General features: G+C 38.5%; 1 protein-coding gene and 1 long non-coding RNA gene across 2 annotated transcripts in view; one reads left to right on the top strand and one right to left on the bottom strand.

The window, feature by feature from the left end:
- LOC140930304 (uncharacterized) overlaps window positions 1-4,344 on the bottom strand; it is a 16,379-nt gene extending 12,035 nt beyond the window's left edge. Inside the window, exon 1 of the long non-coding RNA XR_012164840.1 lies at window positions 4,219-4,344. This is a non-coding gene — a long non-coding RNA (uncharacterized lncRNA). The remainder of the gene's footprint in view (window positions 1-4,218) is intronic.
- LOC140930305 (uncharacterized) overlaps window positions 1-25,301 on the top strand; it is a 280,280-nt gene that overhangs the window by 226,436 nt on the left and 28,543 nt on the right. The gene's annotated exons all lie outside the window — the stretch shown is intronic.

A 25,301-nucleotide genomic window follows, 5' to 3' on the forward strand; every position in this document is an offset into this window, starting at 1 on the left:
TGGATTTCTTTTTCGGCGGCTGTTGCGAAGACATTGCAAGACTTTCAATATAAACGCGCAAAAACCTGAATTTTACTCTAGTACAGTAGTATATTTTACACTGACGGACCTCTTAGGAAACCAATAAAGTTCAAGAAGTCAAGTTCAGGGATTGTCATTGGTGCATTTCAGTCCATTTTGCTTCTGACTATTTTGATGCTTAATAAGCAGATATTTTAAAGCTGTTGGTTGTTTTTGGCAGAGCAAAATTACGATTTCGTTCATTTGCACAATTCCAAATTGCACAGAAGAACAACAGTACATAATCTTACTATGATTGACAATACTTTGAAACTTAAGCTTCCATTGTCAGCTGTCCATTTTAGTAGAAAAATTCCACTTTTGTAGCAGAATTTAATTCAAGTCTGAAAATTTCTGGGGGGGCTCGAGCCCCCCTGCCCCTCCCCCTGCTACGGGCCTGTAGTACTGTTCACACAATTGGCCCCAGTATTGTTGCACGGGTTGACAAAAGTCTCCATAGCTATTTAAAACCCCGGAACAAAGATCACCAGTTGGAAGGTCTCTTGCGGTTCAAGAAGCCGATTATAAGTCGTAAGTTACACATCATGTGTAAGAGCCGTTTACTATCAAGTCAAGAAGAAAGATGTTTATATACAAGCGCAAGAAGAAAGCATAAATAACCAAACCGCGGAATACAATAAAAACGACGAAAACACTACGGTAAAAGGTCTTCAACGAAGGGCCACATTTAGAGATGTGTAACTAAAAGACTTTGACTTATTTTATCGGTATTCTGTCGAATCGACAAAAAAATAGTAACACCGGGAAAAGATCTTCAACAAAAGGCTCTTTCTGAACTTAAAAACGGTTGCTCCATAAAAGAATGTGTAACTAGACGTTTGTGGTACATTTTACCGGTATTCTTTTGCGTATAATTAAACAATGTTCACTATTTTCTGACTTATATGTAACTTTGTTGTTTTCTCTGTCTCATGGTGGAAAGAGAACGCAGGGAACGAAAAATGCGTCTAAAATTGATGCTACTGTGAACTTCTTTCAGTTCTTTTCAGCAGTTGCAGCTCCTCAAATCAGACTCGATTTTCATAGACACAAAAAACGTGTCCTCTTCATCAAAAATAATTAAAACTGAATATATCCTAGAAATAAATCACCAATGATTGTTTCCTCGCCTTTTTGTGCTATTGAACAATAGCTAGTGAAGAAGCAAGCTTCCTATAAATGTGAAGGAAGCAGGGAAACTAAATGAGAAAAAATAATTATTAAACTTTACAACAAATTGGTCTGACTTGACGGATTTACACAACTCCATTTATTTCATGGTCTTCTCGATAGCGAGATTTTACGAGGTACAATTTCTACAACGAGAAATCTTTGATTATTAAATTGCATTACCAAAAAAGCATTCACTGAACGCTCCTGAAGAAGATGACACCAGAGGCCTGCTGCAAAGAATCGGCAGTTCTCGACTGAATCTCCAGACCTTTTTACGTTTTTTCTTTTAGTTTACGAATACAAATGATTCTTAGGACCCAGTTAAGAGGCAGCGGAGCATTTTCAAACGTAAGGGGCCGGCGGGGAGGCTTATCGTATACCACGCAAAGCGTATACCTCTACTCAAATTTCCCAGAATGTCGTTTGCATAGTTGTGTGGAACAAAAACCTGTTTGTTTGCTTGTAACCTTAACAGTCTCCAGTTCCTTCATTATCAAAGTTTTGACGTGCAGAAGTTGATCTTGATTTATGTTCATGGTTTGTCCTAGATGTTTCTTAAGTCGTGGAAGGGTCGAAAATGCATGCTACGAAGTCTCCAATGGCATGCACAGTTAATAGCAAATTTCATCTTATACATGTAACATATTGAGCACCTCTCTAAGGTGCGTTTTCGTAACAAGATTTTGTGGGACGCTGGGCTAGCCGAGATTTTGAAGAAAAACAACTTTTACAAATGACAGCCATATTTTTCATGGCTGAACTGAACGGGGATGTTGTGTATGAATCAACGAAAAGTCCAAACAATTTCTTGGGGGCAAAAACGCATGCGTCTGTGAAGAACCGTACCATAAGTGCGTGAAATGAGGTTTCCATCTAAATATATAGGTCGGTTTTCTATGGCAAAGTTAGGTTGGATATATCCGATGGCGGATGTGCCGGTGGGGTTATAGGGCGGTGAGAGAAAGGCCAACTCTCTGAAGCCTGCTCGACTAACCCGTGCGGTAGGACAACTTACGGGGGGGACTGTCGAGCTTGCTGATGGTCCCAAACTCCGGCCCAGCAAGTACTGGAGGTGCTCGAACAATAACTCGGTCCCAGAGGTTAAATGGGAACCCTCACTGCCAGAGGTGAAACGGCATTTGGAACCTCTGTCCCAGAGGATAAATGGGAAAATGGCCTTCAGAGCTGCCTCCTTGTCAGGGTTTTTTGCTATTTTTTGTGATGTGTCACGTAATATGTATATTTTTTAATTTAGCAGGTTGTGATGTTTCAGAAAAGATTGCCAAATAAAATCGCCATCGGAATGTTGTTGGAATGTAAAAGCTACCGGCGGTATATTCTATTTTTTGATCAGAACCGGCAAATTTATTTACAGTGTTGTAAACCACAACAACCTGCTCAATCAACATCACCTCAAGAATAAATCCTTAAAGTTGTAAAAAATGTTTTTTCCTGCGAAAAAATAATCTTTTGGGTTTTTATCTTATTCTCAGCGGGGCTTGTGAAAAAATCTCTTTTCTTAAGCCGCATTTTGGACAAAACATGACAACTTCACAAGGGGTTACGGGTAGATCGCATTTTCACGCCGCAAACGTGACATATTTCTTCTCTGCGTATTTCTGGCAGAAAGGGGGGGGGGGATATTATTGTATTTTCTCATGGAGCAGTCTCTGCAGAAGAACGCCTTTTAACTTCCTCCAGCGCGACAACGATCTCTTGGGCAAAAGAATGAAATTCATTGTCCGCATTACCAGCAGCAAAAGATAAGGTTCACACCCCATCGAATTCCGTTTATTATTATTATTATTATTGGCCAGGAATTAACTAGACCACAAATAATCATTTATTGACAGATCACAGGGAGTAGAGTGCACGACAGAGTCTACATATGTTCTTTAAGGCATCTGAGTCTGTTTTTCCATACAAGGCAACCATCCTGCGTTTTTGTTTGTTGACTGTTGCGGTGATATTTATACCCTCAACAAACACACCATCATGATCACTAATACCTCGGATGACTTGAGTCTTGATGATAAGACTGTTGTTAGTCATAAAAAAGTCTAAGACATTAATTACACACATGCAAGATTGGTTATAAGTTAGACTAAGCCATGACCGTCAAGACAATCACCCAGTTTTCAGGTTAGGTCTGGGAAACAACACATTGCAAATAGGTAATTGTGCTTCCAATCAAATCCAGGGAAGTTTATGTCTCTTGGTATCCAGAAAATTATGTGATGAGGTATAGCCACCAATTTGTTGGAGTGATCTCTCAAAGTTTTGTAAACTTATGGCGTCTCCTTCATTCAGGTTATAAAAGGCACAAACTTACAAGGTCTTACACCCCACTACACGTACAGCGGATTTCACACTCAGTCTCTGAAGTATATTCCCAGGGAAAGAAGTTGTAGCAACCAAACATTTGGGGTGGTAGCAATCCAAATCCACACACATTCCACAACTGACATTGAGCACATTCTACGCTCATTCCACAACTGACATTACAAACTCTCTCAAAGAACAATCAAAATCCGAAATAGAGTTTTCGCTTAAGGGGAAACTGTTTATCTCAGCTACATGTATCTACATTGTATCAGTCAAATCTATCCTTCAACCTCCCCCCCCCCCCCCGGCATACCCCAGACATTTGACACCTTTGCCGTCCCGGGGAGGAGGGAATTTGATTATCAGTCAACCATTTAAACTGTTAGACAGTCAGTTAAATAATCAAAGTGTCAGTTTGTCAATTAAAAACCATTCAAACAATAACAATCTACATGTTTGTGAGTATGTAATAACATTATATAACAAATAAAGAATTATCTGATAAATAAGTTGACGTGACGCAAACAAGTTAGAAAAATACTAAAATTTGCTTATAATTAAGTTGGTGTCACCTGAATCAAATAAATATGGTATTTCACACATACTGGTAAATACACTGTATTACTGTAGAAGAAAAAAACAATTAAAGAGTTTTTTTACCTTGTGCCTAGGGCTGCTTCTTCTTGCTGATCTTGTTATCTGATCGTATTACATTGTCTCTCAGGTTACCATGCTATTCCTATTCATCAAGATTCCAAAAACTGTGACACAAAGCAGTCCATTACTGAAAGAAAATCAGATTGACAAAAACTAAATTAACATGTTTCAACTTCTGTTAGAACTTTCCCTACTTTAACACATTTCATTGCATTTAAAGAATAGATTAAGGCAAACAGCAGTTGACAGTTGAGGTTGACAGTTTTTTTTTTTATTGAAATGAAATGTTTTTTAATTCGAAAAAATTTTTCTTAGTTTTAATTAACTTATTTTTAAGCTAAATTAAGTGCTTCTTAAATCGACAGAAATTGTAAATAGTGTTTTTGAAAGAACAGTTTTTTCTTTTTTTTGAGCGAATTAATTGTAAATAGGATTTTAATAGTTTTTTAATAAAATTGTCTATTAAAAAAAAAGGCTAACAGCAGTTGTCTTGCACACTGATGCAAAACTGGTTTTGAAAAACTAGACGATAAATTATCATTTATTGACCGATCACAGGCAATAGAATGCATGAAAGAGTCTACACGTGTTCTTTAAGGCATCCCAGTCTGTTTTTCTATAAAAGGCAACCATCCTGCGTTTTTGTTTGTTGAGTGTTGTTTTGATATTTACACCCTCAACAAACGCAGCATCATGATCACTAATACCTCGGTTGACTTGACTCTTCACGATAAGACTGTCATTAGTTAAAAACAAGTCTAAGACATTAATTACCCCCACGAAAGATTGGTTATAAGTTAAACTAAGCCATGATTGTCAAGACAATCAGCAAATTTTCAGGTTAGCTCAGGGAAAGGACACACTGGGAAAAAGGAATTGTCCTTCCAGTCAAATCCAGGTAAGTTTATGTCTCATCCAGATAATTATGTGATGAGGTATAGCCACCAATCTGTTGGAGTGACCTCTCAAAGTTTTCTAAACTTACAGCCCTGTATCTGTTACACATATCACTAGAGATACGTGTTTCCTGGGTAGGGAAACATATATCACTAGGGCTTTGTGTTTCCCAGGTAGAAGAACACATATCACTAGGGACATATGTTTCCCAGGTAGGGGAACACACATCACTAGCTGGATATGTGTTTCCCAGGTAGGGGAAAACATATCCCTGGGAATATGTGTTTCCCAGGTAGGGGAACACATATCACTAGGGTTTTGGATTTCCAAGGTAGGGGAACACATATCACTAGGGATATGTCTTTCCCAGGTACGGAAACACATATCACTACAGATACGTGATTCCTGGGAAGGGGAACACATATCACTAGAGATATGTGTTTCCCACGTAGGGGAACACATATCACCAACGATATGTCTATCCCAAGGGGAACACATACCACTAGGGATATGTGTTTCCTGGGTAGGGAAACACATATCGCTAGGGATATGTGTTTCCCTGGTAGGGGAACACACATCACTAGCTGGATATGTGTTTCCCAGGTAGGGGAACACATATCACGAGGGATATGTGTTGCCTGGGTAGGGGAACACATATCACTAGGGATATGTGTTTCCCAGGTAGGGGAACACACATCACTAGCTGGATATGTGTTTCCCAGGTAGGGGAACACATATCACTAGGGTTTTGGGTTTCCAAGGTAGGAGAACACATATCACTAGGGATATGTGTTTCCTGGGTAGGGGAACACATATCACTAGGGATATGTGTTTCCCAAGTAGGGGAATACGTATCACTAGGGATATGTCTATCCCAGGTAGGGGAACACATATCACTTGGGATATGTGTTTCCTGGGTAGGGGAACACATATCACTAGGGATATGTGTTTCCCAGGTAGGGGAACACACATCACTACCTAGATATGTGTTTCTCAGGTAGGGGAACACATATCACTAGAGATATGTGTTTCCCAGGTAGGGGAACACATTTCACTAGGGATATGTCTTTCCTGGGTAGGAAAACACATATCACTAGGGACATGTGTTTCCCAGGTAGGGGAACACATATCACTAGGGATATGTGTTTCCTGGATAGGAAAACACATATCACTAGGGACATATGTTTCCCAGGTAGGGGAACACACATCACTAGCTGGATATGTGTTTCCCAGGTAGGGGAACCCATATCACCAGAGATATGTCTATCCCAGGTAGGGGAACACATATCACGAGGGATATGTGTTGCCTGGGTAGGGGAACACATATCACTAGGGATATGTGTTTCCCAGGTAGGGGAACAAATATCACTAGGGATATGTCTATCCCAGGTAGGGGAACACATATCACTAGCTGGATATGTGTTTCCCAGGTAGGAGAACAAATATCACCAGGGATATGAGTTTGCCAGGTACAGGATGACATATGACTAGGGACACGTGTTTCCTGGGTAGGGGAACACATATCAGTAGGGATGTGTGTTTCCCAGGATGGGGAACACATAGCACTAAGTGATATGTGTTTTCCAGGTAGGGGAACACATATCACTAGGGATGTGTGTTTCCCAGGTGGGGGAACACATAGCACTAAGGGATATGTGTTTTCCAGGTAGGGGAACACGTATCACTAGGGATGTGTGTTTCCCAGCTGGGGGAACACATAGCACTAAGGAATATGTGTTTTCCAGGTAGGAGAACACATATCACTAGGGATATGTGTTTCCTGGGAAGGGGAAAACATATTACTAGGGATATGAGGTTTCCAGGTAGGGGAACACACATCACTAGGGATGTGTGTTTTCCAGGTGGGGGAACACATAGCACTAAGGGATATGTGTTTTCCAGGTAGGGGAACACATATCACTAGGGATATGTCTATCCCAGGTAGGGGAACACATATCGCTAGGGATATGTGTTTCCTGGGTAGGGGAACACATATCACTAGGGATATGTGTTTCCCAGGTAGGGGAACACACATCACTAGCTGGATATGTGTTTCCCAGGTAGGGGAACACACATCACTAGGGTTTTGGGTTTCCAAGGTAGGGGAACACATATAACTAGGGATATGTGTTTTCCAGGTCCGGGAACACATATCACAAGGGATATGTGTTTCCTGGGTAGGGGAACACATATCACTAGGGATATGTGTTTCCCAGGCAGGGGAACACATATCACTAGGGATATGTGTTTCCTTGGTAGGGGAACACATATCACTAGGGATATGTGTTTCCCAGGTAGGAGAGCACATATCACTAGGGCCTTTGGTTTCCAAGGTAGGGGAACACATATCACTAGGGATATGTGTTTCCCAGGTACGGGAACACATATCACAAGGGATATTAGTTTCCTGGGTAGGAGATCACTAGGGATATGTGTTTCCCAGGTAGGGGAGCACATAGCACTAGGGTTTTGGGTTTCCAAGGTAGGGGAACAAATATCACCAGGGATATGTGTTTGCCAGGTACGGGATGACATATGACTAGGGACACGTGTTTCCTGGGTAGGGGAACACATATTACTAGGGATGTGTGTTTCCCAGGATGGGGAACACATAGCACTAGGGATATGTGTTTCCTGGGAAGGGGAAAACATATTATTAGGGATATGAGTTTTCCAGGTAGGGGAACACATATCACTAGGGATGTGTGTTTTCCAGGTGGGGGAACACATAGCACTAAGGGATATGGGTTTTCCAGGTAGGGGAACACATATCACTAGGGATATGTGTTTCCCAGGTAGGGGAACACATATCACTAGGGATATGTGTTTCCTAGGTAGGGGAGCATATATCACTAAGGATATGTGTTTCTTAGGCAGAGGACACATATCACTAGGGACTAACGTATGTGTTCCCCAGGTAGGAGAACACATATCACTAGGGATAGAGAATGTATGGCGTTTCCTTCATTCGGGTTATAAAAGGCACAAACTTACAAGGTCTTACACTCCACTACATGTACTGTATGTTGATATTAACCCAGAAGATTTTACACTCAGTCTCTAAAGTATAATATGTTGCTAAAAACAACTATGGCTATTAAATACAGGTTGAACATTTTATTTGTTTCTTTGTGACAAACAAACAGTTCCTATCAAATATTGTGTGGAAAACAACTGAGGTCATAGGATGAAACTGTAGTTTTGTGAATTGCTTAAACAAATGTGTTGAACGTGGATCCCAATAAGATTTTTCTTTTTTCTATCAACATAATGACAAACAAACCATTTTTATGAATTCAAGACAATCTTAATAGAGTTGATAGGTCCAGGCCTCCTGGATTCCTGCTAAGAGTTGGACTTCGTTAGAGACTATCCTTCAAAGAATTTAGCCCAACACTTAGCAATGATAGAGGCCTGGACCTAGTGCCAATGTACAGTACATTAAAATGGTCACATGATTTACAATCCTCATGCAACCAATAACTGACTTTGACTATGAGACAAGACATTAGGATAACATTGAAATATCTTGGTTAAAACTATCTTTGCATTGGGTTCGAAAATTTTCTGCAGTTATAGACTGGCTAATTGACTGACTGAATGGCTGACTAAATAACTGATTGATTGATTGATTAATTGTTTAACTGACAAGCAAACTGTTTGAATAATTGATAGACTGATGAATTACTGAATGACTGATTAACTGACTAGCTCACTGTTTGAATGGTTGAAAGGTGGACTGATAGACTGACTCAGTTTGTGATTGATTATTGACTGGCTAACTGTTTATTTTAAATAGTTTATGGTCTGTTTCATTTAAGGGGAGCTCAAAATTTATGTAAACGTGGTGCTATGGCTACTTTTTTATCATGGGGAGGGGGATCATGATTTTTTCCTGACATGTTTTTTGGGGGCTACCAAACATTTCTATCAATGTGACTGAAGGTAAAAGGCTGGGAAGAGGTGAAAAGAAAGCATGCAGGGGATGATTGGGTGCAGAGAGAGAAGAGAGGGGATGGCACCCTTTCACTTTTCTCAGTATCCTTTGCTCTTCCAATATTCTGCTTTGAAGGGAAGCACTAAAATGTGTCCTCAGAATTCTATAACCTTGCCCACTGAATAAAAAAAACATTACAATTTTCATCATTCCAGAGCCTTACAAGAGTTGGATGATGAGCTAGAGATTATCAACACTTATGTGTGAAGTTGAACTGATTGTGAAAAGTAGGCTGATAAGAAAATCTTTAAATGACCCTAGTGATTGCAGAGCACTTATACCAAATCATTTACTCTTCGGTCAGAACCATGACTTTAATCCCTGGTTCATTTCCACAAAGAGGACATGTACTACTATAAGAGGTGGTGAAAGGTTTGATATCTCTCGGCAGTAATCTGGCGTCAGTGGACTTGCAAGTACCTGCCACAACTACAGGCTATCAGACAGAAGCGACTGAATCCTTCGAGGAGTTTCCTTGTTGGCGACATAATCCTAGTTTTAGATGAAAGATGCCCTAGATCATCTTGGCCTCTTGGTCTGACTGCCAAGATTTATGCAGGCCGTCATCATGGTCTCACATCATGAGGAAAAGTCTTACAGTGAAGAAGGAAACCTTGTTGTACACAAGATAGTTTTAATGGAGTCTGTAGAAATCTCTCAAGGACAATAGTCACTGTTCTGAATCAAAACATGTGACCCTCTTTGGGAAAACGGACACTAACGCTTTTCCGTTAAACGGTCAAGAAAAACGGTTCTAAACGGATAGTAAACGGTTAACTCAAGTGTTTAAACGGTTTCCATAACTCTTTAAACGGATAGCAAAAAATTTAAACGGTTGCCCGAAGTCCAAAAACGGATAGCTTGAAGCGTTAAACGGTTGACCAAAAATATAAACGGTTAGCTCGAAACGTTAAACGGTTGACCAAACTCCAAAAACGGATAGCTTAAACCGTTAAACGGTTGACCTAAGTCCACAAACGGACAGCTGGAAACGTTTGAAAACGGATGAGTCGGCAAGATCGTTCCAGGAAAAACAGTTACTTAGAACGCTAAACGGATAGTAAACATGGAGCATAATAACTTGACGTCTCTTGGTCAAATGTAACCGGAATACCGTCCGAAAAGCCGTATCTGATGAACTTTATTCATTTGTTCGCTTCTCGTTTGCCCTCAGCTAAAACCCGAAACAACAAAACGAAACCATCGGAACGAAACGAGCGAAAGCACCAAAACGACCAAAACCAAAACGAAGAGCAAATCAAGCGAAATCGTTTCGGGGGTTTCGCTTGTTTCGGTCGTTTCTTGTTTTTTTCATAACGATGATATCTCAAAAATATTTCCGAAACATGCGTACAATAGGTGTAACTAACTCTTTATAATACTGTCATGAAACCGTAGCTGTTATATCGCGAATAAACACTCCAGGTTTAATTCATAATCTCCTTCTTGAAAATGAACTTCACATGTCATGTGCTTATAGTTTAAGAATACACTGTAGGCATTTAATGTCATTTTAACATAATTTATGGTCAAAATATTTGCATTTTTCCAAAGGGGTTAACCCATTATTTTGGTCAAAAATTTGAAATTTCTTTTGAATTATTTCGTTTTTCTTTAAAATGAACCTAGAGGATAATTTATTATGCTGTTTGATGATGTTGTAGATTGAAAACAGGCTTTCTAGATTATAAAAATTACATTATACCATAGTCCAAAGAAATTGCATTTTTTCCATAGGGGTTAACCCATGATTTTAGTCAAAATTTTGAAAGTTCTTACCAGTTTGCTTTTCTTCAAAACTGACCTAGATATAATGTTTGATGATGTTCTAAATAGAAAACAATGCTTTCTGTACTATAACAAGAACACTCTTAGTAGCATTGAGCCCATGGGGCTTGGAGATAAGTTTTGTTGTCAAAGGCGCTGGTGCTGTTATACTACTTTTTCATTTGGAATACAAAACAAGTGTTATATTTCATAATGTAAATACTCAAAACGTAAAAATTGCAAGGAGAGACAAGCCACACATCTTAGTTGCACACCGGTGTGAAACCTTTGAAAACCTTTTACATATTGATATTGCTCCAGTGAGGAGAACTCTTTCAGAGATTATTTTACACTCAGAAAAGTGAAAGACGATTTTTATCAGTATAAATGTATATATAGCTTCTATGTAACAGACCACGATAAGGCTCAGTACAGTTTTTGTTCAGTATAGGAAAAATGTGTAAGTTTAGCAGAACCTTATTATGACAGATAGTTAATTCAGTTTGTGCCTATTCCAGTTGAATTTGTTGTGTGTTTTATAAGATATCAAAATTGCATGAAAGTAATAACATCTTCCATAGCGGCTTAGTATCCGTTTTTGATATCTCCATACAATTGATTTTATGTGATCTCAGAGTACAATTTTTAGAGCTGTACACAGCATGCATTATCACAATATCACTAGGATAAAGCATTTCATTTTCCAGGAAAATTTGACTTTCTTGTCAAGACGTTCACTGACTCAGTCAGACTTGGAGTAGTTTACTTAAATTTAGTACTCAGTACAGCAAACAGGGTTATGTCCTGTGAAATTTATCTACAGTCTGTGGCCCACAATGACATCACCATGATCCACGATTTATTTAAAATTTATTGTATATCAAGTTTTTTTACCTGATCCCCAATCCCCGATCCCCGATCCTGGTCTTCCAGTAAACCTCAAGAGTTTTGCTCATTAAGATCATTCTTTTTTTCGACCACTGAAGTATTCACTTGTTCTAAAGTAATCAACGCTTTCAGGTTCCATTCCGGAAAAGCTTGATATGGGATCTCTATTCTATGGACACGGATCGACATGAAGTGCTGCAAGTAGAGTGCGTGATAGTTAAGTACGGGTAATTGCAAGTAATTGCACAAATGCTTTGCTCGCTATCCAGCACCAGACATACAAGTATTTAGACAGTAGTGACTGTAGCGGAGTGCGAATTTTTACTATGGACTTCAGTAAGGCCTTCGATTTTGTAAACCACACTATTTTGTCTGCCAAACTGAAACAGCTACCCCTAACAAAATGTTGTTTGCTATAATTTTTTAGGACATTGGAAATCTGTCAATAGAGGAACCACACAAGGTAGTGTAGGCGGACCATATCTTTTTATTATATTTTTGAATGACTTGGAGATTTTCTTTAATGGTTGCCCTGTTCTTCTTAAATATGCAGATGATTTTACTATAGTTTCACCTATCACTAGGAATCGCGACCCGTCTGCCGGCTTAGTAGAACAGTTCTTAACCTGGTGTAAAGACAATAAAATAGTCTGCAACCCTTGTAAATGTAAAGAGCTGGTTGGTAGAAAAAAAAATCACAATGTACTCTACTCTCCAATTAACAATATTCCTCAATGTAATAGCTTCGTTCTACTAGGAGTAACTCTACAGAGTGACAGAGGAACCAAGCTTGTCAAAGCAAACAAGTGTTTACACGTCCTACAAACACTAAGAAAGGAACACTACTCTCGGGCAGAGATAGATCACCTTTTTATATCTATTGTTTTACCGAATTTTAGCTATGCGCTTTCAGTCTATGGGGCATCAGAGTCCGATCTTATGGTTATACAAAATTTTTTAGACCAATGCCATAAACGCCGTTTTATTTCATTTCCAGTTTTTATCAAGAACCTTTTAAATAAACAAGACCGAAACATTTTAAAGAAATTAATATCAACGGATTGCCACCCACTGAAAGATATCATTCCTATCCAGAAGACTTATGTACATAATCTTAGGAAAAAAGGCTATGCATGCCCGAAAATCAATACAGAGCGTTTTATGAACACCTTTGTAAATAGGTTGATTTTTAAGCTCCATTTATTGTAATGACACACTTTTTTTAATGTATATGTATATGTAGATATTTTTATCATACTTTTTTATCTTCCGTATTATTGTAACATAAGATATATGTAGTTTTATCATTTGATGAAATAAAGACTCATTATTATTAGTAGTAGTAGTACACAGCTACCCATATAAACACATCCATGACACATACGTAACGTCAGACAGGTAGTTGAAGTTGCTTCCAGTAGTAGTCGAAGGTTAAATCATTGATACCGTATCTCAAGTATTTACAAATGACAACGCGATGTCACATCTCAATGTATCTATTAATAGTGAATCTATTTAACTGTAGAGTTCCAGTAATTGTGACAATATTCTGAGAAAGGTAATGCCTCAATACACCACAGGATTTCCCTGGATTTCCCTGCTATAATATTTCCTCATCGAGGTATTTACTTTTTAATAGGAGTGTATAATTACACGAAAATCAAGGGCCTCGAATAGGGGAAAATTACATCATTGCCAAACAGCAAAAAACGTGATCCACTCAAATGCATCATTTCAGTCATCACCAAAAATAAGCTGCATGCTCATCACAAGACTCATTTGCATACAATGAAAGCCATCATGATTCTCATCCCAGTTTCCACGGTCTCCGCTGGAAACTCCTGGGAGCATGGCCTCCTAAGGGACTTGTCAGAAATTAGCAGCGGGGGAGGGGGGTGGGAATTTTAAATTTGGGTTCGGAAATGCCGTGACCCATCCCTGCAATGGGAGTGAAATTTGCTAACCCTCCCCTTGAGCTTGGCCTAAAATACCATGACCCTCCCCCTCTTGTGTAAATGATAAAATCTAGTTCTTGCAATACACTTGGGTGCATCAGTATTATGAAAACTCAAAATATATTTCTAATCTGTTCTTTGTAATGCTATTTCACAGGGCGCAAGTGTATGAACTGTATATAACTTTATCTATTTTTACATTTTTACATACTCTTGGGATTTTTGTATATATATATAATCATATCTAATTATATTTTTTAATATTTTAATCAGTTTTTAATGATTAGTCCATTTTAAACTATTTTTAATGCATGTTCTTAGTTTTTCTTTAGGTTTTTTCTTTCCTGAAAATAGTTTCTTAAAAACTTTTCCCAAAATTATGATGTTCTTAGGTTTTTCAATATATTTTATATGCATAATTCACATTTTATCTTGTTTTGTATTTTTTAGTTTGTCGAGCATTTTTAACATGAGCCTCTGGCTCGGAAGATTGTGCAAACACTTCCCACGTCTTCAACATTAAATAAATCATTCATTCATTCATTCATTCATTCATGCTATATACGTACATTTTAGATGACAGCATTAAGAGTCCGACTCTAATTCTGACAGCTGATCACTCGACTCTCCTATTTCTCCCAAGTTTTTTTACCAAATACAGAACTTCCTTTTTTTTCTGTGGGTGAGCCTCTACATGATCACCGGCATATATTTGCATGTCCCTCCTCCTTTTAACAGCCCATTTTTCAGGACCCCTCACTTTTCTGAGTCTCAAAAAGTTGTGACCCTCCCTCTGTTTCCACCCCCCTCCCCCCTTGCTAATTTCTGACAAGTCCCTAATTGGTGCCCACCAACAAAGAAAAAAAAATGGAAACACCTGCATTTTAGAGTGTCACTATGCTAAAGCAAGCTCAACTAAAAATGTCATTTTAAAAAAATGACATCTCATGAATATGAATTGCAAGCATGTAACTCTTCTAGTTCTCCTAGATTTAAGCGCAGCGTTTGACACTGTTGACCACAATATCCTGCTTGCTCGTCTTAAGTCAAGTATTGGCATAAATGGCACCGCCCTTAACTGGTTTACAGGTCGCAACGAGTCTCGCTAAATGGCTTTACATCTGACAGTTTTAACATTCCTTATGGCGTTCCACAAGGATCGTGTCTGGGGCCATTGTTGTTTACCATTTATTCCAGCAAACTGTTTGAAGTCATCAAATGCCATCTACCTGAAGCACATGCCTATGCTGATGACACTCAGCTTTACCTGTCATTTAGTCCTGACACGGCTACTAATCAGACTGATGCGGTCATTGCCATGGAACGCTGTATATCGGACATTCGTACGTGGATGCTTACGGATAAGCTCAAACTTAATGATGACAAAACTGAGTTCATGTTGATTGGTACAAAACAACAACTTTCCAAAGTAAATATTGATTGCCTTACTGTAGGAAGCATTGACGTTGTTCCTGTCACTGTGGCAAGAAATTTAGGGACATGGTTCAATTCTAACTTGAATCTCCAGGAACAGATCCAAAAAACTTGTCAATCTGGGTTTTTTCCATTTACACAATATTCGGCGTATCCGAAAATATCTGTCCCAGGAGTCTGCACGAACTTTGGTCCATGCTTTTATCATTGGTCGTATAGATTACTGCAACAGCCTTCTATTTGGTTTACCCTCTGCTCATCTACTTAAACTGCAACGCTTGCAGAATGCAGCTGCTCGACTTATATCTAATGTCCCTCGCTACAGTCACATAACACTAGTACTATGTGCGTTACATTGGCTTCCTGTCAAATTTTGTATTGATTTTAAAATACTTATTTTTACTTTTAAAGCTATCTACGGTCATGCACCTAGTTACTTGATCGATTTGATTGCTATCAAAGAACAGCCGCGCTATAATCTCCGTTCAGCTAGCGGTCTTATCTTAAAGTATCCTAGTTTAAAACTGAAAAAGACTTTAGGGGATCGTGCTTTTCCATCTGCTGCCCCTAATTTATGGAACAATCTGCCCCTTCACATCCGTCTTGAGGACAATTTTGAACGTTTTAAATCTTTACTAAAAACGCATCTTTTTAGACTAGCTTTTGATATGTAATTTTTTTTACCTACTATGTAATATATTTAGTGTTTTTTTTTATCTTTATTTAATTTTTAGCGTTGTTTATTCTTAGCCTTAATTATTTTGCTCATTTTAGTTTTTATTTTCCTTTAACATTTACGAGTTGTCACGTGCTTTTGATCATATTTGCATGGAAAAGGCGCGTTATAAATTTTTAATTATTATTATTTTAATTATTATTAAACTAATCAAACAATTTACATTTTTCCGAAGGGCTTAACCCATCATTTTCGTCAAAGCTTTGAAATTTCTGCCAAGTTTGTTTTTCTTTAAAATTGAGGTCTAGATATGATGATTAATGATCTTCTAGCTATAAAACAAGGCTCTACAGACTATAAAAATGTAAATTTAAAGGCGTTAATAAAAAACACTATTTTGGTCAAAATAGGCCTACACTGTAGATATAAGAGGAGGGGACAAGCAGGGGTCTTATCATGAGTTTACAAACAACAATTTTGCATTTCAGGAGTCACAAAACAAATAGTGAATTTGATCTCCGTCATGTGTTTGCGCGATCTCTGCATGGCTATAAATTCCCTAGTGTAGCCAGCTGTAGGTGGGTCTGAGTCCACTGAAGAGTGAAGTTACATCAAAAGCCTCAAAAGTGAAGTTAAATCAAGCCGCCAGATGCTAGTTAAGATCATTTGGCCAAATTAATGATTTAATTTCTTCAATTTATCTTCAATGTATGACTACAGTATAGAGGTTTTTGGCAGTTCACGTTCACAGAGGACACTTCAATCGCTATTCACAGAACAGTTTTTCAGTACTATTCACTATTCACGGACACCAAAAATTGTAGATCACAGCTTCACGAAAATAAGTTTCCTCCCCCTCATATAATGTTTGATGATGTTCTAGATAGAAAACAATGCTTTCTACACTATGAAAATGTTATTTAAAAGTAATCGAACAATTTGCATTTTTCTAAAACAGGTTAACCCATCATTTTGGTCAAAAACTTGAAATCTCTCTCTCTTTACAATAGGCCTTGATATAATGTTTGATGATGTTCTTTCTACTGTTTTAATCCTTTGAGTAAACACTTCTCATTTAGAAGCTGGGATGTAGGCTTAAAAAATTGTGTCATCTGAGTATCATGGCTGTTGGAACTGTGAGATATGTTAAGCCATGCAATCAAACTGTAAAAGGATTGAGAGTTGTCTGTGAAAGCAAGAATTGCTTGTGTCACTGTTATGCTGTTTATTAACCTTTTTCACCTCAGGTGACAATAATCTGTAAGTCTATTATTTTGTTTTGTCACTTTGTTGTGAAGTTTCAATTGTTTGTTAAATGTAACTCGAGATTTGTTTTCAGTTGAACAACTTCACTTTTAGATAAATAACATTATGAGCCCTCCTTTAATTGACTGAATGATTGAATGATTGAATGATTAACTGACTGACTGACTGTATGACTGTTTGATTGACTACCTTTAGCCAAGACTGACTAACATACTGATTACTTCAAACATTCAGTTATTTTCTCATTTGATAGAATCACTCTTTGTTTAATGGAATGAATGAATAACTGACTGTTTCATTGACTTGATTTTTTTTTTACAGTCAAGCCAGGTCAAGCATATACCCCCAAAGATTTCTTTAATGAAAGATTATTTAAAAAAAGGAAACCAAAATCAGTATCAAATTCAAATCTGTATTCCTGCATGCATAATGGGCAGTGAATTTTTTTTTCAATAATCTCTTTGTATTCAGTCAGGTTGAAAAATTTTTGAATGGATAAAATTGTTTTGCAGACAATTATATCGAATTCAAGAAAACTGAGCTTGTAGAAATTTCAGAGCTGAATCTGACATCTACAGCTTACAACGGATTCAACTTTCGAATAATGAATTCATTAATGGAATCTTGGGGGCTACGTTTGACCTTGCTTGATTGTAAATTTAAAAAAATACAAATACAAATTATTATGTACATTATTGTTATAAATCATCAAGAGAAAATTTTAAGAGGTAAAATCTTATCTGGAGTAAATGGGAAGCACTGTTATGGTTACAATAACTGTTGTTCTATAGTTGGAAATTTTTTCCCAACAGCAGATGCTCTTATTGGGTACTTCGAGGTCACATGAAATCTAACAATGAAACTGTTTCCCACCAAAATCTCTGAGAAGGCAACATTGCAAAATCTATGACATCAGAGGGTAACGGCGCACGGTTACCTGTGAATGATAACCGCTAGCAAGATGTATTTTCATAAATTTGTAGACTAAAAAGTTTTTCTTCATAGGCTATATAACAACTCACTTCAAGACTGGTCCCTCGGGAAATCGTTAATTTTGTTTTGAAAATCTCAATGTTTACGAGGCGTGAGATTCTCAGGAAAGAATATCAACTGATTCTCTCACAAGTCATTAAGTGTTTATTGTCCTTTTGGTTGATAGCAACATTTGCAGCTGATTGGGTTAGATGTTTATTTGAGGGTTGTATTTATTACCTGATTTTGCAAAACTATTAAATTTTGCGATTTTTGCGATTTGTAAAAATCATGAAATTCCATATTCCCAAAATCTAATACTCGCAAAGATTAGAATTGAGAAATTCAATACCATATATATACATATCCATAAAATATAACAAAAATTGTCTTTGTTTGCTGTTGTTTATGATAAAAATATTAATTCTGTCGTTACTGTTGTGAGGTCAAAGTTACCTTTACATATTAAGAATAGACAAATCGCAAAATCTAAAATACTCCAATTCTACCTTGCCCCAAAAATTGCAAAATTAAATACTCGCAAAATATGGCTCATGATTTTTGCACGAAATTCATTCAATCAAGTAAATATGGTATGTCACACATATTACTGTAAAAAAAATAGAAGAGTTGTTTACCTTGTCCTCAGAGCTGCCTTTTCTTGCTGATCTCATTTTCTGAGTGTATTACATTGTCCTGCAGGTTGCCATGCTATTCCTCTTTATCAAGATTCCAAAATATGTGACACAGTGCAGTCCATCACTTAGAGAAAAACACATTGACAAAAATTGAGTTAGCATGTTGCAACTTTTTAAAGGTTAGAACTTGTAGACACCCCTGGCAGTGAAAAAGACAAGGAAACTTCTGGTTTAGTAATTTATTCACATTTTACAGATGATACATGTTACGTTATCCATGGACAATGACATTTATAATAATTAGTTACACTCAAGGACTGTTTTTAATTGTAGCATTGTTTTAGGTATTTCATGAGATGATTACTGCATATCCGTTTTTTGGCTAGGCATACAAAGCTTTATTCAGTTTTATTTCCTTTACGTCAGAAGGCATGCATTAGATTAGTCTTTTCCTAAAGCACGTTTACTCAGTTGTAAGGAGTCTATCACACAGTAAGGAACTATCAGAGAACTTTCAGAGTTATTACAACTGTAGAAATTAAAATTAAATTTAAATTTTGTAGTTTGTTTTTCCTTCTTTTGTCGTACACGGAGCATAATCATAGTTTTTGTTTCTTTTGACGTAAAAATCACATGTTTCTTTCTAGTTTTCACCTCAAGTGCTGTAAATAGTCAGTCTAGACTGATTTTAATAACGCCATTGAATCTTGCTAACCACCTAGTGCCTCACTGTGGTTAACCTGGCGATCTCCAGTGCCTAACGCCACGTGTCTACGACACTGGGAACGCGACAGTGCATTTATTAAGGGATGTAGTGTTCTAAACTAGGTATGTGAAAGGGAAGACAGCGGTACCTTTTCTGTCCAAAATGGTATATAAAAGGGTAAGGGATTGGACTATGGGACAGAGCTCCCCCTGTATAAAAGTTTGTTCAGTACCTCTCCCGCCTCCGAGGCAATATCAGCTTGCCCAAAAAGTAAGATAATGTAGTGACTCAAGTACCAGGTTAGTTTGTCCAGTATATAAGGACCTTCAATGGAACCTGATTCACTCAGTTTCCCAGCCCTAATCACTAAACGTCAGAGTTATCTGGCATTAAGTGTCCCTTCATGTTCTGCAAAATACCCATGTGATCGATGTATGTGCATGTACAGTGAAACCTACTGGTATCTTATAAGTATCCATAAGGAAATGAATGGCTAACATTTTTTTAGGCATTTCTTCCCATATTTTCTCCAAAACAAACCTGTATTAAATCTAGGGACAGTTCTGGTAAGCTAATGACAACAGATGTGTAGAGGGTGTCTGCTAATTTTAAGTGGCAGGTACAAAACGCAGATCACAGGTCACAAGTGCAGGTTTGAGTACAGGTCAACATGCTACGGTAAATAAACAACACTTAAAGTGTCTCCTAGCCCTAACTAGAAATATATTTATTGCATTACCTCATGAAGCCGTAGAGGAGCAGCAGTATGAAATATAAGGGGAAACAAGCTAACAGGTAAAAAAATGTGGTTAAAAACAAAAACAAAATGGAAAAAAGGAAAAAATGCCTTGGCCAAGAGTTGAACAGAGACCACCTAAACATAAAGTCATCTCCTAGACTCCTGTTCCAAGTCACCAAATTAATATTAATTAGGCAGGGCAAATTATTATATTTAAAGCATTTGCCCATGAAATTCTGTCAGTACATGCTGTCTGAAGCTGGTGGAGAAGTAATTATCAAGGATTCAAAGATATATTCAAAGAAACTAAGAAGGGTTTTGATGGTAAAAGCCCTACTTTAACTCATTTTATCACATTTTGAAGAATATATTATGGCCAACAGCCAACCAGTGTCTCGCAGCCAATCAGTGTCTAGTTGTAGAGTTGCAGTTCCCTGCATTTGCATGAGGAGAATTGGTCACGATTCACCAACAGTTAACATTTTAACCATTTCTTCACAGAGGAAAAAAACATATCAGCCTTTCACTGCACCCAGTGGAAGTTATGTTGCTTGGAAACCTTAATGCAACTAAACTCAACATCACAATCAATGATGTCACTGCAACTACCTACCAAGGTCAACTTGTGTTTCTTCCTCACTGTGCGATCCACACACATTCCACAACTGATACAAAGTTCGACAACATTATTAACTCTTCCCACAAGGAATCAAAACCCAAAATAGAGTTTTAGCTCAAGGGGACACTGTTTATCTCGGTTATTTATCAACAGAGCAATGACCTGCACTTGTGACTTGTGACCTGTGTTCTGTACCTGCCAGATTTCAGGTTTCACTTCAGTTTGTACCAGATCTCCTGGTTTTACTTGATGATTTAAACCATAAGTTTAATCCTTTAATTATCAATATGTTACTTGGTCATGAGCCTTGAATTTAAGCTTTATAAGTTAAGCTAATTAAACATACCTCACAAGATCCGTGTCAGATTTTTCACGACTTCTGCTATAAAGCCAAGTGTTGACGAGTAAGTAAAAGAACTGCTGAAGCTCAAATCCGAGTTCCAGAAGTCTGATTATGTTACTTTAGATCCAATTTACTACACACGTTCTGTGCGGTCAACAATCCGTCGCCATATTGGATTCTTGTGGAACCCAGTCTCTCAATTGGCGCGTGAGGCTCGCGCGCGAGCTTTCGCAATACTCGTTTCGCGTTTCTCGACTACTCGTAAAACGCGTTCAATGGTGTCAGGAAATAAAGATTCATGTTTCTTTTTTGTTCATTTGCTCACGATTTATGAGTGAGATAAATAGTAAATGTGACGAGTATTTCAACTGTGTAATGAAACCAGCACATGAGGAATGTGAGCGCTGAATGAGCTTATGTGAGCGCAAAATATGGTTCGCGCATGCCCAGGAATCGAAGCACGATCTTAAATGTGAAAGTAATCACTACCCTTGCAATTGCGAGCCTTTAAGTAAAATAGGCAGGTTATCTCTTATTAACATTGAATTGAAACTACAGTATCAACCCGATTCCAGGAGCTAGAGTCCGCGGTTCATAGGTCAGACGGCTATACCATGCTGATGAGCCCTAATAAGGTCGCCCCTTGATCGAGACAGCGGTAGCCTGTACGCAGACGTTGTTATTTTTTTTATTTTTTATTTTTCGTTCTTTTCGAAAACATCAGCGAGCGCGCGTGTATTTTTTTCTCCCCCACCCCTACCCCCTTGCTTTGGCGGTCAGTAAATCCCCCGCGGTTTTTGTTTTTATCACGCGCGCTCGACGGACTTTGAGGAGAAAATAGAGGGTCTGTGAAATGGCTAAGACAGCAGTCTTTGCAGACTACCAACACTTGGGCGATATGGCTGTGCGCATGCGTTAGGTACTGGCCAGGCTGTGGGTTTGTCTATGTGTGCCAATTTCTGATACGTTTGCTGTAATCGGGGTAGGAGAACGCAACTGGATACCTTCTGATTTTTCCATTTATGGGATTGGTTCCATCGAGATAATTGCGCAATCGCGTGTGATACCCGCGCGCAATTTTGATTAGGACGCCGCGCAAAGAATAAACAAACAAAATTGTGTTGGAAATTACCTTCATGGGAGGTGAATAAATTCCATTTTCTGTCATTATTTTCAGGAGAACCTTAAGCAGCGACGTTTTTGAACGACGCACGTCAACCGGAAGTGAACTTTTTGCACTCTTGAGCCGTGATTTTGAACAAACTTTGGGACAAATTGTCTCTTTACGAGTAAGGACACTTAGCAATACAATTTAGTAGTGCCAAGGCATATTAAAGGAGAAAAAAGCTCACTTCCGGTTGACGTGCGGCGCTCAAAAACGTCGCTACTTAAACTTCCTAAAGACTCCGAAGGTGAGGACTGTGAATGGGACTCCGATTATGGTAATCACCGGAGTGCGATTGTTATTTAGATTGGTATTAAGGACACAGGGGCAGGATTTTGGAATAAAAATTTAGGGAAATATGATGACTTTCATCCCTAAAGGTTTGACAACTTGATTTAGGAGAGTTTCGTGGTGGAGAAGATGTAAAAAAATGCGCAGTTTCCAGAACGTGCTCTTCTCTCGTATGTATTCGCATCTGGTTTTCCTAATCTCTACTTTCTGAAAAATATTGAAGGGTTTTTCCCTTCTCTCCGCCATAAGCGACCTTAAGATCCGAGGACGGCGACGGCGGCGAAAACGTCGTTGAAAATATTCGCGTTCTTTCACCTTCATCGCGATTACTCCAAGTCACTAACTTTGTCAAATGCAGGTGAACCCTCCTAAAGTGGAATTCCTACGAACCATATCGAAGAGAAAGAAATTTCATCCAGCGTCGCTTGTGTACTTCCTATGTAAAAAGTGAAATTAGCAATTGTGTTGGAGCTGCTCGTAAGGTCTCTCCTGATTGATCGCAGAAAACAATGACATGTCATTCTTTAAATTGTTTCAGTATTGTCTGGTGTCAGGATTAGGCACCATTGGTGACTTCTCTTTTAAGCAGCTGCTACATGACCAAAATTAGACATTTTTACGTCGTCGTCGTGCAGCGACGGCAAAGAATTGTACAAAAAAGCGTGATGCACTTGCAAAATTGTCGTTTTGGTTATTAAACCTATTGCTTTTTGACGTTCTCGTTGCCGTCGCGGTCGTCGGATCTTAACGTCCCTATTACTGTGGCTTGGCACCGGAAGCTGAGCGGCAATACAAGGAAGTAAGACTACTAGATCTAGAGAGGATGTAGACTAAGAAACGTTCTGTTGACTATAGTCGTATTTTCTCATAAAACAGGCAAATATTAGAAAGCACTTTCATTTAATTAATGAGCAATATAAGATGTGTATTTACAGACTGAAGTAATAAAAAATACCAGTAGGTGATAGAAACGTCAAACTGAAAACAGGCACACTAATTCATTTTTCTAACTACCATAGCGATTAGAGGTGGTTTGCTAAAGGCGGTTAGCTAGAAGTGGTTTTATTTCACAGAAACAGACCTTATTCACAATTTCATCACCATACCCTTCATGTTTGCACGCCCTTTAGGATTGATGAGATAACAGCAATGTCACGTAGTATTTCAGGGGGTAAATAAAAGAAAACATTTGCCAACACGAATAAAAGCGGTCGAGTTTGTTTATCCTCTAAAACAAAACAATGATTTAATGGTCGTGAAAAATGCACGGTTCGAGTTTGAAGTTTTAACGTCATTGTTGCTTGCTGTGGGGACATCTACAGCGGCAGTTACAAAACACAGATCACAGGTCACAAGTGCAGGTTCGAGTACAGGTCACCATGCTGCGGTAAATAAACAACGCTTAAAGTGTCTCCTAACCCTAATCACAACCTGAAATAGAGTTTTAGCTTAGGGGAAAACTGCCTACCTCCGTTATTAATCAATAAAGCAGCGTCCTGCACTTGTGACCTGTGACCTGTGTTCTGTACCTGTCACATCTACAGTCGCTACTGCATCCAAAAAAGTAACAATGATCACTTCCACCCATAATCTGCCATTATCGTCAACGACCGATGAACGTACGAACAGGGACTTCCTTCCGACTCTTATGCGACAATTTATTCTTGAATCAGCCAGCAAAGGAAATTTTCCCGCTTCCTTGTTTTTGGTATTACTTACAGTGCATATGGAATATAGTGTGACTCACGGAGTACGTACACAATACCAGCAATACATCCAGTCATAATGTAAAGTTTCTAGTTTTTCTTTTTTAGTGTAGTCTTTGTTCCTCTTCATGTTTAGCTGTGATATCGTCGAGTCGCTTCGTCCAGTTGTCGTAAAACTCCTGAACTTCTTGCACCTGCGAGTCCATCATGTCCAGATTCCTTTTGGCCATTTCATACCCAGGCCCAACCGACAAATTCGAGTTCATCTGTAAGGACTTCTGCAATGAGAACAAACCTAAGCTATAGTGTTCTGATGGCATAAATGGAGAAAAAAGCCTTTTTAGTTGAGAGGCGGGGAGGTAGGAGTAGTACACAGAATTCGCCTCTTTATAAACGAGAAGGAAAAGCGTTTTGAAAGTCTGGAACTGGCTAAAAGTAAGGAAACAAAGCCGAGTTTACTTTCCCTAACACTTCTGGGATCGTAGCAATTGGCCACTCCGGTAACAGTCCCAGAAGTCTTTGCTAAAGTTAACTCGACCCAGCTTCCTTCTCGTTTCTAAATTATGCATGTTTACGTCAAACTAGCAAATTTTACCGCCAAGCCTCGTTTCGAAAATCTTGTAGCCTGTTCCAGGCTTTCATCAGATAGTAGAGCGCGGCGGTCAGTGGGGAGCGAATTAAATTGTACCCCAGGAAAACGGGGGGGGGGACAGGGGGGGGTGAGAGCGAGAGAACTTCTCCCTTTTCCCCTCTAGTCTGCCCTCGTTTTTGTTTCTTCGTGAATTTTTTTCCCGCGCTCTACTATCCGAACGCCTGGGACAGGCTAAAAATCCTACCACTGGTCAAGATCTTTTTCAGATCTGCGCGCACTTTCGTCAACGCCGTCGAATTTTCATTCCTTAATCTGTCTTATGTCACTTTTAGGAGTCCAAAAAGCTATTCTGGAGTAACTAATAGGCCCTTGTAGGTAAAGAAAGTTGTAAGTAAGGGGAAAAAAGAAGGTAAATTTAACATAAATAAGAAGACA

Source organism: Porites lutea, chromosome 3, assembly GCF_958299795.1.
Source record: "Porites lutea chromosome 3, jaPorLute2.1, whole genome shotgun sequence".
Classification (NCBI taxonomy): Eukaryota; Metazoa; Cnidaria; class Anthozoa; order Scleractinia; family Poritidae; genus Porites; species Porites lutea.